Source organism: Mercenaria mercenaria, chromosome 8 (assembly GCF_021730395.1).
Source record: "Mercenaria mercenaria strain notata chromosome 8, MADL_Memer_1, whole genome shotgun sequence".
In the NCBI taxonomy this organism is placed as follows: Eukaryota; Metazoa; Mollusca; class Bivalvia; order Venerida; family Veneridae; genus Mercenaria; species Mercenaria mercenaria.
In genome coordinates, this window is record NC_069368.1 from 21,782,385 (window position 1) to 21,801,782 (window position 19,398).

The 19,398-nt window shown below is 35.4% G+C and overlaps 1 pseudogene; it reads right to left on the reverse strand.

Annotated features, from left to right (window-relative positions):
- Positions 1-4,369: 4,369 nt before the first annotated feature.
- LOC123565469 (long-chain fatty acid transport protein 2-like) lies at positions 4,370-15,727 on the reverse strand (annotated as a pseudogene).
- Between the last annotated feature and the right edge of the window lie 3,671 nt (positions 15,728-19,398).

Sequence of the window (19,398 nt, forward strand, 5' to 3'; positions counted from 1 at the left end):
GAAACACACTGACGGGCTGGGCAAGGCAATCCTTCATCAGCTTAATTAAAATTTACTATGATACCAATGAGAAATACAGTGTTTGTTTCATTAAAAACACAAATATTCACAAAGAGAATATAGATACTAGAAATATTAGACCCATGTTTTTTATGCAAATTGAAGAGGAATACCCTACATCTAGCAGATTAAAATATTGCAACAGTATATTATGGGACAGACATACGTAAAAGAAGAACTTATTACATTTTTAAAGAAGAACATATATCGAACTATTCCGTTTTGGGCGACTAATCACCTATATAGCGTATGTCTTTAATAAATCGCTATCCACCCAAAATTGTACAACAACTTGGTAAATAGTAAAACGTGAATTTCACTTATTATTGCTGGAATGTTTAGCTGAAATTTTGAGAGTTGATGTTGTCTTACACATGTATGAATAAATAAAGGTGCGTGTAAAATAATCAAGAAAGAAGGTAAAATTGGCAGGGACCAGTTTCGTATCTGGCCCGGGTACGTTGTTTTAAATAAAATAGGTAGATGTAAGTTAAAGGCATTTATTATTCCTTCCTTTGAAGGAACACTTAGAATTGGTAAGTCACACTTGACTGAGCAACTGACCTCGAAAACTGTTGTCATTACAAGCTGGCCAATCAAACTCCGTGACCTTAGAAATAACCTCTGACGTTAAAATTATTCTTTCCTAATTGAGGCGACTCTCTGGCTGAACGCGCTCCGCGGATTACATATTACTAAACCCGAGGATGGAAAAGTGGCGTTGTTGAAACATGCCAAACATCTTATTTGTCACAAAGGTTAACAGTAGGTATAAATTGGTGGTGCCTCACCGACATTTTTGCTCATACCGATATTTTTGCCCATACCGATATTTTTGCCCATACCGATGTTTTTGCTCATACCAAAAACATCGACATGGGCAAAAAAGCCCATGTCGATGTTTTTGCACATGGTAATATTTGCTTATACGAGTTTGTTGTATGTAGAAGATAACCTTACGGGGAGAGCAATGTGACAATGTACGAAGAGTTATTCTTTTCAACAATTTCAATTTCTGCAAGTTTCCACCAATCACTGGAGAAGCGGATCTTTCGTTTATTGCCTTTGAAAAGACACATTTCCACGCTAAACTTATCATTGAAATGCTCTTATGTATTGAAAATAGGGTCTTGATATTACATTTTATATGAAATAAAGAAGGAACTAATTTGGTAGTATGTAACCTGTTTACATTTTCAAAACGAGGCTCTTTACTTCCGCATTTTGCCAAACCTAAATTTTCGTGTGTAAAACTGGTAAATGATAGGACTTAACGGAACGTTTTGTGCGATTTAAATCAATAGGAAATAACTTTTGTCAAAAGACAAGTGAACACCTGACCGTGAACAAACGTTAGATTTGCAAATATTGATAGTGATATTGGATGACCTCAATTCGGATAGTGTCATTTTTAAAAGAAGATTTAGAAATCAGCGAAAATGATGCAAAAGAAACAGTTTTCCAGGACATGAAAAGTACATACAGAAAAGCCCTTATGAATGCATTTGGCAAGAAGCTACTTTGGTTCAACGCCATGAAAAAAGATGCCCTTTATAAAGCTATAAAGGGCACCATAAATCAGCTTATTGAAACAGAAGGTTATGAGAGTGATGAGGCACTAAAGTACGCAATCCTTAAGAGGAGATTTCTGTTTGGTAAAATTCTAAAAGCATGGAGCGATCAATTGTGAACAGGATATCATATTGTAACTGTAACTGTTTACACAAAAAGTGCACTTTCAAATATATTGACTGACATATAAAGTTAAATTAAATACAGTGCACATTGAGATGATTACAACCGAATAATAAGAAGGTGAAAATAATTGTTGGAAATAAAATATTTATCAGTCAGAGTTGTTCGTGATTTTTTGTTCTCAAAATTAAGTTTAAACTCTAAAACCTTTGAAATAGACTAGTTTTGGCATTTATGGAACCTCCGGAGTCCATTACACTGGTGTGCGACTGTTTCTGATATACTCGCAGAATACGGACAGCAACGGCTAGTAACCCAGGAGCCCTTGGTTCTAACACAAATTTAGTGTCTCGTAACCTTTTGTGATGACAATGTTGAGACAAATTATTGACTTGCTACTTTATCAAATATTATCTAGTACATTATACAAAATTAACCTACCATAGTGATCCAAATTTATTCTAAAACAAGCGACTGTTCCATAGCCTAGGAGTCCAAAATGTATTCCGTGACATTCCCCGTAACAAACTTCTATTGTTTACTCTGTCATATCCTCGTAGATTACAAATACCTTGCCATATTTTTTCCAACCGAAATTTTAGCGCAACATACAAAATTTCGGTCGAGAAAATGACATACAACATATATATAACAAGGCATCTTTCTCGATATCATATTCAATTTTGGCGCAAAATGACACTATCCGAATTGAGGTCATCCAATATCACTATCATTATTTGCAAATCTGGTATGAGCAAAAATATCGGTATGAGCAAAAATATCGGTGAGGCACCACCAATTTATACCTACTGTTAACACACGTCGTTACCTTCGAATGCATGGTCAATATGTGAAAACAAACCCCATTGCGACCCTCTCATTGTGCGCAACAAATTCACGCATCGAATGCCCTGATGTTACACTCACGGGATTTAGGACAGATACTACTAAATTATAGCCATGAATTACTTGATCAATGACCACTAAGTTTGTTGTGTTCGAGGACGTAGACTGTTCGCGCATCAAATCACTACATTAGGATGTTAAACAGAAAAAAAATTAAAGCGAAAATATGTCAAGAAGGTGGAATGGTCTTGTTCTTGCGTCCAATCCTTGGGTTCGACACACAGATGACCAATATTTAAAACAGACATTGCAACCAAACTTTTACAAGATGATCATATATATTTATATAGATGTGCCCTAGAAGGAACTTTTGCTATGCTTTAACTTGTATTCAGCTGGTTATTTATGATGTTTATAGAACTAAAAATTTCTGCGTACGAGTAATTATTGTGTAAAATAAATATATGCTTGAAATGATTTTCCTAGCTCCGTGTAGACGGCCGGATCCAAAATCTTACCTAAGGTAACGGAAGTCAGACGAAATGGAAAGTCATCCATCCATCCAGATTCAGCTCAAATTTGTGGAAAAAGTAAACGGTTATGAACACTTTTCTTCCCACCATTATTTTCGTCTGGTCACATGCTTTAAAATATACATATGTTTTAGGTCAGTCAGATAATACGGTACTGGTCGCGCAAGGTGTGCATTCTGGGCCATTTTTGCCTCAAAATTTAGTGTCCTGAAACCGGGGTTTTACGCGTTTTTATCATAGAAACAACGGAATCGGCAGGCTGAAAATGTCACATGATGAAGTGCTAAGTATATCCGCTCAACTCTTCTCTGGAATTTCTCAAAAAAATAGAACGGCGGATTAATCTGCTTCAGTGAAAACTGTTATATTGATATTCTTGCAGTCTCCAGAATACGATAGTAGTTTCAACCTAAAAATTGTTTAGAGATAACTAGTTGTTCATGCAAAAGATGAAGCGAGCGTGTGCATAATTATGATCATGTAACATCTATAAAAAGAAACCAGTAAACGTAACATTTTAACTTTAACGGATGTACAGACAGACCAATATGTATCATGACATAACTGTATGCAAATGCATCACTTGACCCTAGGAGTAGGCATGAATAAATTTACACATAAACATGTTTCAAGAATGCAATAAAAACTAAGTTTTAATTTTCATGGCGGCCGTTTCGAATGTTCTAAAAATAGAATTATAAATCACCATGACCCTGGCCTTTACAGCCAAAATTCATATTGTCTATGGGTGCTTTACAGCAGGTACGCTAAAGAACCAGGGAAGCTTCTGGAATTGGAGCATCTTCTGTATCATGCACTATCCTCCCACTAACATTACTAACAGTCGTCTGGAGGAGTCGCTCATATGGGTTACCGGTGACGACTATGAATAAGCATACATACAAACAATCCCGCTCATGCTGCACAACCATTAATAGCTGGGAACCAGTCAACCCTGCTTCAGAGCAGAGTTAAACTCTTCATGTGAAAAAGATAGGCTTGGCAGTTAACAGTTAGAGTTAACCAAACACTATATACCACGAAGGGTTTCGAAATTCAGACAGTAGTTTCATAGATTACTGATAGCAAATAAAGAAATAAAAACAATGAGATTCGAGAAGTTCTAGTATTTATTTTTACAAACATCCGTTTAGTCCATAAAAAAAGTAAATAGAAAGTCCCAAAAGCGTTTAGTCTCACAGTAGAGATTTGATATAGAACAGCATGGATTCAACTGAAGAAGATGAACATTCCCTAAATATCGAATATTTATTTATGACAAGCTTTTTCATATCATTTTCTGAATTAAAAATAATAAAAGACGAAGTTGCAGTCTTTGACAATTATGTGCCAACATGAATATTTTACTACAGCCTCGACTTTGTAAGAAACTGGCCGTAAGTTTCAACAGTAAGAGGGGAATATATTTTATTTTGTTCGTCATAGTAGAACAATGGGTCGTCTATATCTTGTGGGTGAAAGCCTTCTTTTCTCAGTTGTGTTTTCTGTTGTTTCAATGTTGTTGTAACAGCCTGTTCTTTCGGAAACCTTAAAAATACAGGTCTGGCATAGCGTGGTAAATTTCCTGTTGCTTGATCGAAGATATCTTTTAGTATCTTTAGCGAGATTGCCAAGTTATTGTTTAAATGAATGGCTGCCATACCCGCTCGTCCTTCTGTACCTGAAAAATAACCATACTGCATGTGCATAAGGTAGATTCTGACTTTATCATGTTTCTTTTCTGAGAAATGTCCCGCCATACATTCGTTTATCTCAATGTGTCTCCTTGCATCTAAAGTTATTTTTTGTAAACTCTTTACGGGATATGGAAGTGTGTGTTCACATTGATTGTAGTGAAACTGGAACAAAAAGCATTGTAGACTAAAACTTCATAAATGATTTCGCGTTTTACTTGGAATTTCCACTCTATGGAAATATTTTACTCTATGGACAAAATGCTATAGAAATATTTTACACTAATTACAAAAATGCTAAGGAAATATTTTACTCTACTGAAAAAATGCTATAGAAATATTTTACACTAATTATAAAAATGCCACAGAATTTTTTTACTCTATTGACAAAATGCTATAGAATATTTAACTCTATTGACAAAATGCTACAGAAATATTTTATTCTACTGACGAAATGCTACAGAAATATTTTACTCTATTGACAAAATGCAATAGAATATTTTATTCTATTGACAAAATGCTACAGAAATATTTTACTCTATTGACAAAATGCTATAGACATATTTTACTCTATTGACAAAATGCTACAGAAATATTTTACTCTATTTACAAAATACTATAGTTATAGGTTATTAGCTTTGTATCGGGAAATATGCACGAGTTCTTCAGCGAAAATATTGCGCGACTTTAGGAGCGCAATATTCTTCCGCTGAAGAACGAGTGCATATTTCCCGATGCAAAGATAATAACCTTTTTATTACATACTCATCTACACGTATAAATATAATGTAAGTACCATAAATTTGTTCAATAGCCTGAATAGGATTGACAGTACTGAACTAAATAGAAGAAAATAGTGCAACAGCACACACTGAATTACATCACGCACCCGATATGAAATTCAGGCGTCAGTATATGGAAAAATATTGACGTTACCGGTACCAGTGTAACTTAACGGGGAATAGAAACGAGTATGTAATAAAATGTTTTATTCTATTGACAAAATGCTAAAGAAATATTTTACTCTATTGACAAAATGCTACAGAAATATTTTACTCTATTTACAAAATGCTATAGACATATTTTACTCTATTGACAAAATGCTACAGAAATGTTTTACTCTATTGACAAAATGCTATTGAATATTTTATTCTATTGACAAAATGCTACTGAAATATTTTACTCTATTAACAAAATGCTACAGAAATATTTTACTCTATTGACAAAATGCTATAGACATATTTTACTCTATTGACAAAATGCTACAGAAATATTTTACTCTACTGACAAAATGCTATAGAATATTTTATTCTTTTGACAAAATGCTACAGAAATATTTTACTCTATTGACAAAATGCTATAGAATACTGTCTAGTATTTTATTCTATTGACAAAATGCTACAGAAATATTTTACTCTATTGACAAAATACTACAGAAATATTTTACCTGGAATTTCCACTCCGTAGACATTAGCATCATGAATGACATCGAGTTTTGCCAACACATTTGAAACTTCAAATGTTGCAACATTTTCACCCCTCCATCTGAAAAGTTGACAAAATATGGTAAAATAAATCTAAACTTAATTGAAAAGAAATAGTTTCGAAAAACAGTTAAGACTATTCAACTAAATATGAAGCTAGGACCATGTATATTTGTGTTGAGTAATTCTGTTACCAGTAATTCAGATTCTACTGCTGATATGTTATAAATTATAACACCTTTGGTATTTCAATACATTATACATTATAGAATATAGATATACATCTTTTGTAACACACTTACAGCTTGACACATCCAAGGGTATACAGTTGAATATTCGTTTTATTTAACCCTCACCCTGCTAAATTTCTATAATGAACTTGTCCACCTTTCAATTTGGACAGTACCATTAACTGTTAACGGATGTGCAGGCTGATCATGATCTGCACTGGTCGCAAAGGCAGAATCAATCGTGTCCAGCATGTTAAGGGTTAATGTAATCAAAACCGAACATTTTTGACAATGCCATATTAAAATTCAGTATAATTACAAAATGATGATAAATATTTTTGTAGAAAGAACAAAATATTACAGAGGTATATTAACAAGTGACCGAGTAATGCATTGGCAATACAGAAGTCCCCTACTGGTATAAATTTGTCCCTTGTGGTTGTTGGCAAAAGTGTTAAGACTAAAAATGCTTCAAGGCATTTTGTAGCCAAGACAAAAACTATTTTTACTTAAATTCCAATAATGACCTTGACCTACAAGCTTAGATCGTGTACACGACACATTGTCTCATCATGGGAAACATTCGTGTCCAGTATTAAGATAATCCATCAATGCACATAAAAGTTATGGAGAGGAAAGAAATTTACTTGACCTTCAATAGTGACCTTGGCTTTTGACCGACAACCATGGGTCATGTGCACGACAAATGTCTAATCATGGGAAACATTTCTGTGTAGTATAAATAAAAAAAATCCTTCAATGCAATTAAAAGTTATGGGGCAGAAATAAATTTTCACCTGACCATAAACAGTGACCTTGACCTTTAACCGACAATCATAGATCATGTGTTGACATATTGTCTCATCATGGGGAACGTTTGTGTGTACCACTAAGATAATGCATCCATGCATATAAAAGTTATGGAGCAGAGACAATTTTTACTTGACCTTCATTAGTGACCTAGACTTTTGACTTACAAGCATAAGTCATGAACATGCATTATCTACACATTGCCCTCTATATACATACCCAGTTTTATGAACCTAGCTTCAATACTTTTTGAGTAATTGCAGAATCCAGATTTGCGGACGGACGGACGGACAGACGGACGGACGGACGGAGGGCACTCCTAAAGTCCCCTCCGGTCTTGCACCGGTAGAGGACTAATAAGCTATCGCAATTGTGCTTAGCGGATTACCACGGCTTCAACTGCACACTGTCATGGTTTTGAATAAGCTGTACTTAAAACTACCAGCACCTCAACAGCAGTTATGACGTTTACCTTATAAGGTCCATCACAAATGCCTAGTGTGCTGACTCGGGAACAGCAACACTTCAAGCTATTGCAGATTTAAAAAAAATCTTTTGAAAGCTCGAAACACTGAAAGCCTACACTTAAAGAATTCAGAATGAACTGAACTAAACAGCTTATTGCTGTTCACAAAAACAGAACAAAAAACATTAGGAAATAGTATATTTACCTGAAAGTATCTCCAATTCTGTCCTTAAAATACAGAAAGTAATCCGAATCCATTGACAGCATATCTCCAAAATTGAAGTAACAGTCCCCTTCTTCTAGAACATTTCTAACCAACTTCTTCTCATTCATTTCCCGGCCTCCTTTGTAGAACTGATGGTCCTTGTATACTTGAGTAATAGCCCCGAGAAGAAGGCCTGGTTCACCTTCCAACAAAAGTTGAACAACATTTACACATACATTTTTGCTACTGTGCAATCTGAGGTATCATAATATACATTTCAACAATATTCCGCCACCGGGGTAAGTGTATGTTGATATATCACCCAAAATTTTAAATGTAGCAGAAATGTTAAAAGGGCGTGCAGGATATTCTTAGAGTCTTGTATCACCATACCATGTGTCATTAATAACCTTACATCCTTTTCAAGTTACCGTTGAACTATTTGTTACCAAAGCAACCATATTTGTTTGACGTAACAAAAAAATCTCTTTATGGTCCTTAATCAACCAAGTTTCATTTTCATACTCTGCATTCGTTTCATATTATTTCAAGATCCAGGTGGCATCGACCGACTGATCACTGGCCATTGGTATAGGTAAAATTGTCCTCCAATTATTGACCACAAAATCGTTTTCAGTCTTATGATTTTTGTGACAGTGACTTTTTACAGTTGGTAATAAAACCGTGCGGGCCTTTTTACAATTGGTAATAAAACAGTGCGGGCCATCCACTGGTTAAATGCAACCGCAATGTCACTGTGGCCTTGCCCCTTCACCCACTGACCAAAAATTAGCACGTGAAACTGGCCTTTTCATTTACGAAATTTGAAATGAAAATGTAATTGAAATATATCATGGTATACGTGACTGTGATGAACTTGTAACAAATAGCATATTCATCAAAATAAAAGATAGGTATTCCCAATATAAATTTGTTTGATCACATTAAATTGTACGTAAATATATTTAAAAAAAAAAAGATAGTTTGAATAACGTACCAACGTTGACAGGTATACAATGTCCATTCTTATCTCTAAAAACTTCCCCCGTATCGATATCCACTTTAACGAGTAACTTCTTGTAAACGTCCAGCTTGTACTGAAAATCGAGACATTTATCATTCCAAATTCGGCATCCTTTAAAATGTCTGTAAGGTCAGAAGCTGTTTCATGTGTGAAGTTATCTCTGAATGAGATACATTTTGTACATACCATATCAAACTACAAACATATACTAGTTTGTCATTAAGCAAGAACGGTTGGTCTGTAAGCTTGGGGAACAGTAACTGTTGCAGTTAAATTACACTAAACAATACTACATATGCTACTGACTACGATTTGATGAAACACGTAAGTTTAGAAAACAAAACTATACTCTGGGCCACCCGAACAAGGAAACAGACTTTCACACTTCTCTGCTCTTACCTGTTTTGATAATGATACTGGTAGAAGGTGCGTAGCAAATAAAAGGCTGGCCACGGATACAAATATTTTATTCAAAATATACCCTTTTTAACAAAAGCATTACATTAATTGACGTAACTGATTAAAACTTTGATACTGCATGGTATTTCTAGAAAACAAATAAATTATGTGATCACTGGTTTCAAAAGACAATCACTTTGACCTGTTTCATTTTTCAAGGATTCATGTAACAAAGAAGGTCGGATAACACATAACAATGAGATTTATTTCTAACTTTTGAAAGTTTCAGTCATATTATCTATATTTCTTTTAGTGGATGACGATTTTCTAAGATGTCTGGTAATCTAGTTTGGCCATTGAATAACAGATTGAAGTTGTCATTCTCCGGTTATTATGACCGAAAACGCATGCGGATAATACGATATCTCACGGAAATTGCCGATTGATATAAAGGGCCCATTACCTTCATGTGAGTCTTGATTAGATAAAAGTTACAGTGTGTATATAATACAACATACCAGTAAAGGGGAATATCGGCCACAGGACCCAGTTCTGTTGCTAAGGTTGATAAAGCTGGCTGTTCCTTCAGTTGCCGCAAAGAATTCACAGATTTTAGGAATATTGTATCTCTGTTTGAAGTTCTCCCATATGTCTGCCCTTAACCCATTTCCAACAGCGACTCTCACTTTATGCTTACCATCCATGTTACTCTGAAAGCAGTCGTTGGTACAGAAGTATTGCTCTTTTTATGCAGAGCTTTACAAATGTATATTTCTTATTTATCGCGTGTATTGAGCTTTACACTAGGCATGTTAAAGAACCAGTCTGTCAATTCACAAACAGCTGCGCTGGTAGAGGATGAATTGAGTGGTTGTCTTTGTATGCAAAGCACATTTGAACGTGTTTATCATGAAACGGGTGTTATATAAATCTAGTATAATATATCAAGTTAAGTTACAATAATAATGTGCCTATATTCTGATGTTCAGAAAACTAATAGTGGTCCTTGTCCTATGTTCTTGTTGTAATAGTTGTCCTTGTCCTACATGTATGTTCTTGTTGTTAAGCGGTCATTGTCCAACGTTTTTTGTGTAATAGTGATCGTTGCCCTGTGTTCTTGTGATAGTGGTCGTTGCCCTGTGTTTTTGTTGTAATAGTGGCCGTTGTCCTATGTTCCAGTTTGTCCTATGTTCCTGCTGTAATTGTGGTATTGTCCCATGTTTTTGTTTTAAAGTGATCGTTGTCCTGTGCTCTTGTTGTTCTGCGGTCATTGCCCCATGTTTTTGTTGTAAAAGTAGTCGTTGCCCTGTGTTCTTGTCGTAATAGTGACCAGTTATCTATGTTCTTGTTGTAATAGTGGTCATTGCCCTATGGTTTTATTGTAATAGCGGTAATTGTCCTATGTTATTGTTGTAATAGCGGTCATTTCCCTATATTCTTGCTGTCTAGTAGTATGGTTTGTTACAGTGAAACCATTTCAAAGTTAATTCAGCCTTCTAACTTTTAATTAATATGTTAAAACAGATAAAGCATCTGTCCATTTAGATGCTAATCAAAATGACATGGTTAGAAAAGCACTACTTTCAATATTGCACATGACCTCATACAGTTAGAGACATAAGGGGGGTGTATAATAATCAAACCTTTGGCAATGTATAAAAGAAATAGGATTTAACAAGAAACAGACATATTCATAACAAAAATTGTGGCAGCCACTTTACAAACAAAGGCACTACGAGCTGTTAACATTACCTCAGGAACGGATAGAAGGTATCGACAGAGCTCTCCGATATACTGTATCACTGTCACATTGTATTTTCTAACATCTTCGAAGTACTGATGAGCAGAAAATTTCCGTTTCAAAACCATTGTAGCACCTACAAATCACGTGACTGGGTTACTCTTTCCGAGACAGGCATATATATATATATAGAATTTGTATAATATAAGATACAGCATGATACATTGGACATTTGTTAAACCTCTGAGTTCCACATATCCAGTATCTGTTAGTGGCCTTTAACAAATTTATTGTCGTCTAGTTATTGCATAGGGTCAGTACAATATCTTATATTATAACGTTTTTTTCCCCGTATACATTGCATGTTTTCTCTGATGTCGGGTTTACGCTAGTTTTAAACGCAAATTTCAGGAAAAGCTACTGTGATATGTGTTAACCTGACCAGAGCTTTGGTACTGTAACAGTACAAAAATGTTTTGACTTGTACCCTTAAAGTATTTGACAATTCAATGACAATTGACTTCCAACATAATATTGTCTGCCAATAATAACGGAGAACACTGCTTCTGTAGAGAATCCAACTCCTAAAAAGTATAATAAACTTCAAATGAACAGAAATTTTGCAAGGATTGTGTAAATACTTAGAAATATTGTAAACACCTGGAAACACTTTACATACGTGGATACACTACATGTATATAAATACTTGGAAATACAGAGTAAATACAGAGTACTGTCTGTAAAGATACTCCATCCAGTTATCTTAGAGAAGGTCGGTGGTTTTATCCAGGTGCTCGCCCGAGCTTAAACACAATGCCTGGAGGTGCACCTGGGGTCTTCCTCCACCATCAAAAGCTGGAAATTCGCCATATGACATATAATTGTGTCGGTGTGACGTTAAACACAACAAAAAAGATATACATTCAATTCTGTCTGATCTGGATAAGTCCCTGACAACTCTAGTTCAAAATATTACTGTAGCAGTTTGACAGTGCAAAAATACATCGATCAAGTTTTATTTTCAAGTTTTAAACGATTATTTCGTGTCCCTACAGGCAATAGCCTGACGATAAGACTGTAATTCTTACCCTGATCTAATGTGTTTATGAGCCCGAGTCCCCCCGCCACGCTGTGATATAAAGGTGTACTTGTATACACGACGTCTGTTGGTCCAAAATCAAAGTATTGGAAGAACTTGCCAATTCCAATAGCCTTGGCTTGTGTGATGATTGCAGGCTTTGGTAAACCTAGTGAATGCATGCTTTACATATATTTTACGGATATCAATTATATGGAAAAGAAGTAAAGTAAAAAATCTGATTTGTCACACGTGGATATTAATACAGTGCTACAACGAGGGAAAATGTGTGATAAAAACGAATGAAGGAAATGGACCTTAATTATGCCACTTGTTTCTTTTACAGTTTAGTTTCAGAGCGGACTTGGTAACACTGACTACGACACAAGGTGTCGTGAGTTCGAGTCCAAGCTCCTCCAACTAAAATTGGAATAAGGGTCTTGTGTGTGAGGCTTCTTGAATCGGAGCGTCTTCTGTATCTTGCACTGTCCTCTCACTAAACAGTCTTCCGAAGAATTCACACATTAGGGCCCATACACAGTTTAGTCAAGTTATCATTCACTTCTTACAAGCGATTGTTCATTAAATGGTTTGTGTACATATTAGTAGTTACTTAAAACCTGAACTTAAACAGGGTGAAGAGTAAAATTAGCTATGTTAAATAATCGGTATAGAGTCTACTGACGTTGGAAATATTTATAAATACAAAATAGCACATAATTCTCGTGAGCAACATACCTGTGGTTCCCGAAGTAATATTAACAACATGGCGTATTGAATCCCATTCCTTGTCTCACACTAGGACACACGGGTACCGGAAGCGTAGCGAGCATTAAACTATCCCAGGATTCATAGCCGGTACCACGGTTCCGGCCTTGGACAAACACGGCTACCTCTCCAATATCCTGTCTCACTTCCTCTACTGAGTGCACTAGCTGATCAGCTATGAAATAAATAAATATATCAGTAAAAGGCTTTATAAATAACTAAACGATTAAAACAAAACTTTGATAAATGTATAAACACATATATGTTTAATTGTTTAAGGCAGCATAATTTTGTTAAGAACATATAGGAAAAGACTTCCTGTGGAATGTTGTTATGATTGGAAATATATGCTTTGTTTCATACTGAAGATAAATTGTGTAAAATTAATCAAACTCCTTTCAAAACTTTCAAAAATTAATTTCATTGTGTTTCTAATAGCTGTGTGTTGCACATTTTCCCCCGGTAGTAGGCCTACCCGTGTTGAAAGTATTAAAACAAACACGGTAGTTTTCAAATAACTGTAAGATTGAAAATAACAACAAGGAAACAATGAGAAAGTCTCTGTAAAACTTAAAACATTGTAAAAACACTGTAGGTCTAAGTATGCTTTAACATTTAGCCTGCTGCTGGCAAGTGTCTGTCTTTTCAACCAGTGCAGACCAAGATCAGATTGCACAACCGTGCAGGCTGATCATGGTCTGCACAGTTCGCTATTCAGTCAGGAAATTTTCAGTGAACAAGCCTTTAAGTAACAAATGGTACTTCCCAAATTTGGTGATAGACCAGTCCATTTTAGAAGTTTAGCAGGATAAAGGTTAAAATGTTTGATGTCTTCCGGGAAATTAACCATAGGGAATAAGAGTATATGCTATATAAAGGCAAATTTCTTATTTCGAAACACAAGAACATTGACAGAAATATTCTACTACCTTCTTTGAAAAAATAAGAATAAATTGTTCAGTATAAAACATAAAATAAAAAATTCACTTGGCTGGAAGTAACACAACACCTGAGAAGAATTTAGAACGTTATATTCCAAATTTTAAAAGCCATCAAAATGTACTGAAAACTTGAAGCAGGATATTACCAGAGCCAACGATCAGAACCTTCGCCTCACATGCCCGTATTGTATGTACCAATGGCTGACCGTTAATATTGTAGTTAATGAATGCAACAGCTATACCAAGTTTCTGTAGACCTGAAATACAATCACGTGCCTAAGCTATACGTACTTTCCGTAAACCTGAAATCATGACAGTCATGTGCCACAGCTATATCCAGTATCTGTAAACCTGAAATACTGTCAAGTGCCACAGCTATACCCAGTTTCTGTAAACCTGAAATACAGTCACGTGCCACAGTTATACCCAGTTTCTGTAAACCTGAAATACAGTCACGTGCCACAGCCATACCATACAGTCACGTGCCACAGCCATACTTAGTTTCTATAAACCTGAAATACAGTCACTTGCAACAGCTATACTCAGCTTCTGTAAACCTGAAATACGGTCAAGTGCAACAGCTATACCCAGTTTCTGTAAACCGAAATATGGTCACGTGCAACAGCTATACCCAGTTTCTGTAAACCTGAAATACAGTCACGTCCCACGGTTATACATAGTTTCTGTAAACTTCTAATACGGTCACGTGCAAGAGCTATACCCAGTTTCTGTAAACCTGAAATACTGTCACGTCCCACAGCTATACATAGTTTCTGTAAACCTGTAATACGGTCACGTGCAACAGCTATATCCAGATTCTGTAAACCTAAAATACAGTAGCGTGCAACAAATATATTCAGTTTCTGTAAATCTTAAAAACAGTCACGTTCCACAGCTATACCCAGTTTCTGTAAACCTGAAATACAGTCACGTGCAATAGTTATAACCAGTTTCTGTACACCTGAAATACAGTCACGTGCAACAGTCATAACCAGTTTCTGTACACCTGAAATACAGTCACGTGCAACAGTTATAACCAGTTTCTGTACACCTGAAATACAGTCACGTGCAACAGTTATAACCAGTTTCTTTACACCTGAAATACAGTCACGTGCAACAGTTATAACCAGTTTCTGTACACCTGAAATACAGTCACGTGTAACAGCTACAATTCACTAGGGTTAGGTACAAAATTCAAATTCAAATTTTTAATAATCAGGTTATTTTAACACTTAAGACGAAATTCGTTCCTACCATTATTGTCAGAAATCTAAATGTTTGAAACAAATCACCAAGACGTTTGTTGAAACCTAAACGAAAAGTGAATTAATTTATTCGGTTCTTCCTTAGCTTTTTTCTGTCTAAATATTGTAAAGCACTTACCAAGAAATGTCCAGATGAAAGACGGTTCATTTTCTATCATTATAGCAACACATTCCCCAAGTTTCAGCCCCCATTTTGCCGCTATATTTGCCACTCTGTTTGCCTGGTCATTCATAAACTCATAACTATACACTCTGTCCTCGAAGATTACAAATGGCTTCTTAGGGTACTTTGCAACTGCTTCTTCAAACATATTTATAAGACAGCGCCCTTCTTCAATATCTTTCTGAGCCACTTTGCGAAACTTTCCTCCATGTTTCCTCAAAGTCAGATCGTAGCTTATCCACGGGAAAAACGCTCGCCATGATACAATTCCAGCTCCAACAGTGCTAGCTGCTCCAAGCAAGATCTTGTTCCGTTTAGATGCCATCTGAATATCAGCAGAAATTGAATGGATCTACCAAAGCAAGCGTTTTTTACAAGTAATAAAAATGGCAGTTAAAAGTTACAAGTAAATGAAGATGAAAGATATTGATGTTAAATGTCTGGAGTATTGAAGGTAGAAGTCTGACGGCTTCCATACATTACCCGTACTTTCAAATGTAATAGTTTTTAAACTTATGAATTTACGTCTGGGACAAAAATTAGAAAATTCTTAATTGCGCTAAAAGTAAAAATCTACTTACACGAGAAAGTCAGTTAAATTGCATAAAACAAAACGTCTTACCTCATATATTAATGATATTACTCCAGACGAAGCAGACGACAAAAAAAGAATGTACTGTTCAATTAGGAAAAAATGTCAGTTGACTAGGTAAATATACACACAATAACTATTTCATAGCTGGTGCTAGTGAATACATTTGTCGTTTAAGCAATGACCTGTCAGTAAATAAGATATACAGTCAAATACCGTTACCTCGATACTCGGTTAGCACGATGTGTATTGGTCGGTCCCGACTTTTCTCTGTATATTTTAGTGGCATTATTTATCATTATCTGATATTATTAGTACGGTATTTTGTTTAGTTCGATGTGATTTTTCAGTCCCGTCAACTTACCTGTACTGTTTTTACACCTGGTTTCGTCGAAAAAAATATCGATGTTATTACCAAGGTGTGAACATCAATCTATTGTTGTCCGACTTAATTTGCACGAATTTTTTTTTCTATTTTACGGAGTAGTAAAACATCTGCCATTTTTGATTGAGTAACAATATGCGTATTTACGGTGCACGACGACTACTCAACCAGGATTATTACCGCTGCATTCAAACTCGTTTAGGGAAGGACCCGGTATCCAACCCGGTGGGATACCTAGCAACTCTACCGAGCATGCTGTTCATGGGGAAGGGCCCGGTAAACATTCAAAGTAGTATTTATGTACTTTTGAATTACGGTGTTTTATTTGTCAATAAAAGTAATATCGTATTTACGTTTTATATTATTTCTTTCCCCTTTCAAAAACCATCTAAAAGAAGCATGAGATGTAATGACAATACTGACGTCCTATACAGATAGAAACTGTAGTCCTAGATAGACTATATCATTACGTCGAACTTCGGATACGCCGATGCAATTTTTGCAGTCCCTTGAATATCGAGGTAACGGTATTTGACTGTAAATATCTTTATATATGTAATTTGTTCAAACATATTAAATAATGAACATGTTTATATCGACCTATCCACGTGGCAGGTTGTCCCAAATGGTTTGTATATATGAGCAAATATAAACGGTCCTATGAATTTAATTAAGTTACCTTTCACCTGTATGCAAGATAAATTAATGTGCAAGTTCATATTTTAGGATGGTTGGTGATAAGTTATAGGAATTGACAACGACGCACTCTGACGAAAGCAGATGGAAGTCCTTTAATCTTTAGCCTTCTGAATTTCTAAAATGGACTGGTCCATCATTCAATTTGGGCAATACCATTTATCATTCCAGGGGGTGTTCACTCAAATTTACTGACTGAATAGCGAACAGTGCAGACCATGATCAGACTGCACGGATGTGCAGGCTTATCTTGGTCTGCACTGGTCGCAAAGGCAAAATAACTTGCCACCAGCAGGCTAAAGGTTAACAACGTTTCTAATAGGACACAACTCCTCATACACAGTGTCTAATCGTTACTTTGAGAAATCGGATCTCTGTCGGAGAGCTGGGAGACATATAATGTTTGAACTATCCACCTGTCCCTCTGTCACACTTTTTCACAACTGAAATGAAATTTTATTGGTATACATCATCAATATAAAATGGACATTGGTGTATTATCCAGACTTTCAAGTCCGAATAATTTTCTGGAATTTATGGCCCTTTTTCGACTTTGAACTATTACAACTACATAAGAAAATTGTGTACTCAGTTTTTCCTACAGTTTCCATCAAACCTAACACACCATCAACATGACGTGGACATGCACATATTGTCGAGACTTTCATTTCCGATCATCAGTCTATGAGTTATTAGTATGGCCTTTAATTGAAATTTGAAAAAAAAAACTGTGTTAGAACATTGTGTACTCAACTTCCCTACTATTTCCATTCAACTGAAATTAAACTTGGTGTAAATATTCAATACGAAGTGGGAATGTGCATACTTTTTGGAACTTTATTTCAAAAATGTTTTGATTTCCTAGTGTTAAGGCCTTTTTTTGGACAATTACATAAAGAAATAATATATACCACTCCTCCTGAAATGAAACTTGGTATACATGATCAACATGGAATGGACCTATGTACATTTCTTGAACGTACGTGTCCGATCAATGTTTCTGGAGTTATGGTCCCTGCAAAATATCACCGACACACGAAACGGTATCTCAACAATTATGTTACCGTGTCGCTCCATATATCTAGAACATGACAACAATATCTAATTTTCAACAAAAAGTTACAAACGGCATGGTAAAGAAATCTTTCTTGTTAAACTTTACTTTCATAGTATATCCGTGCTTGATTTATATTTCACCTAGACAGACCATGAAAAGATTTCAAGAAAGACAAGAAAGATTTCCTTACCATGCCGTTTGTAACTTTTTGTTGAAAATAAGATATTGTTGTCATGTTTTAGATATATGGAGCGACTCGGTAATACCGTTTCGTCTGTCGGTGGTATGTTGCAACACGACATCGTTGAGACTTGGCTTACGTTGGAACGTAGTTCTCCCGGAGTGTTACGGAGTCAATCACGTGCGCACAATAAATGACATGCACGACTTTCTCATGGTTCTACTGCATTGTTACGGTCGTTTACGCACAACCTGTAAGTTTAGATTTAATCTCTGAGAAATGTAAAAGTTTGTCGACTATTTGGCTCAGTGGTCAGAGCATTGGACTAGCACCTGAGCACCCGGGTTCGAATCCCACTACAGACACATGGGATTTTTTGTCGTAAAAAAATCGTGTGAACAGTAGAAGTAGGATAGGTCTATGATAAACTCTTAATTAAGTGGTCTATAAGGTGTTTATAGACCTTATCGAAAGAAAGAAGCCCGTAGGTAAAATCGAGTTACAGGTATTTTGAATCATCCGGCGTTTAGTATTACGTGGACACAAATTGTTGTTTTTTGTCGGAACTAGATTTTCTGTAAAAAGTGAAAAATTTTTTGTTTTTTTTGGGTTTTTTAAAAACGGCCCAATACAATTTGAAATGCTCAAACTTTACTAATAACGCAAAATATCTAGATAAAAGGTTAAATTTATCGAAAAAATTTTTCCGGGCCATTTCATTTTTAAAAATAAACGTTTTAATAAAAAAACCCCCTATTGCACTTTAATAACTTTGGAACCCCTTACCAAATTTGTGCTTTTTGGGGTTTTGAGAAATACTCAATTGTGGGTTTAATAAAACCCCCTTACATGACCTGGTTTTTTTTGGTAAAACCAAGTGTAGGGTATAACTTTTACGTTTTTTAGTTTTTTTTTTTTCCTTGTCGGGTTGCCAGGGAAAAAACAAAAATAAAAATTTTCGCCTCTAACCAAAAATTAAAAAAAAAAGAAAATTAATGTTTGTTCGTGAAATAATGTTTAATTTATTTTTAGCCAATAGGTGCCAAGCCCATTCAATTAAAAGGCATTCAACAAATGTTCCCAAA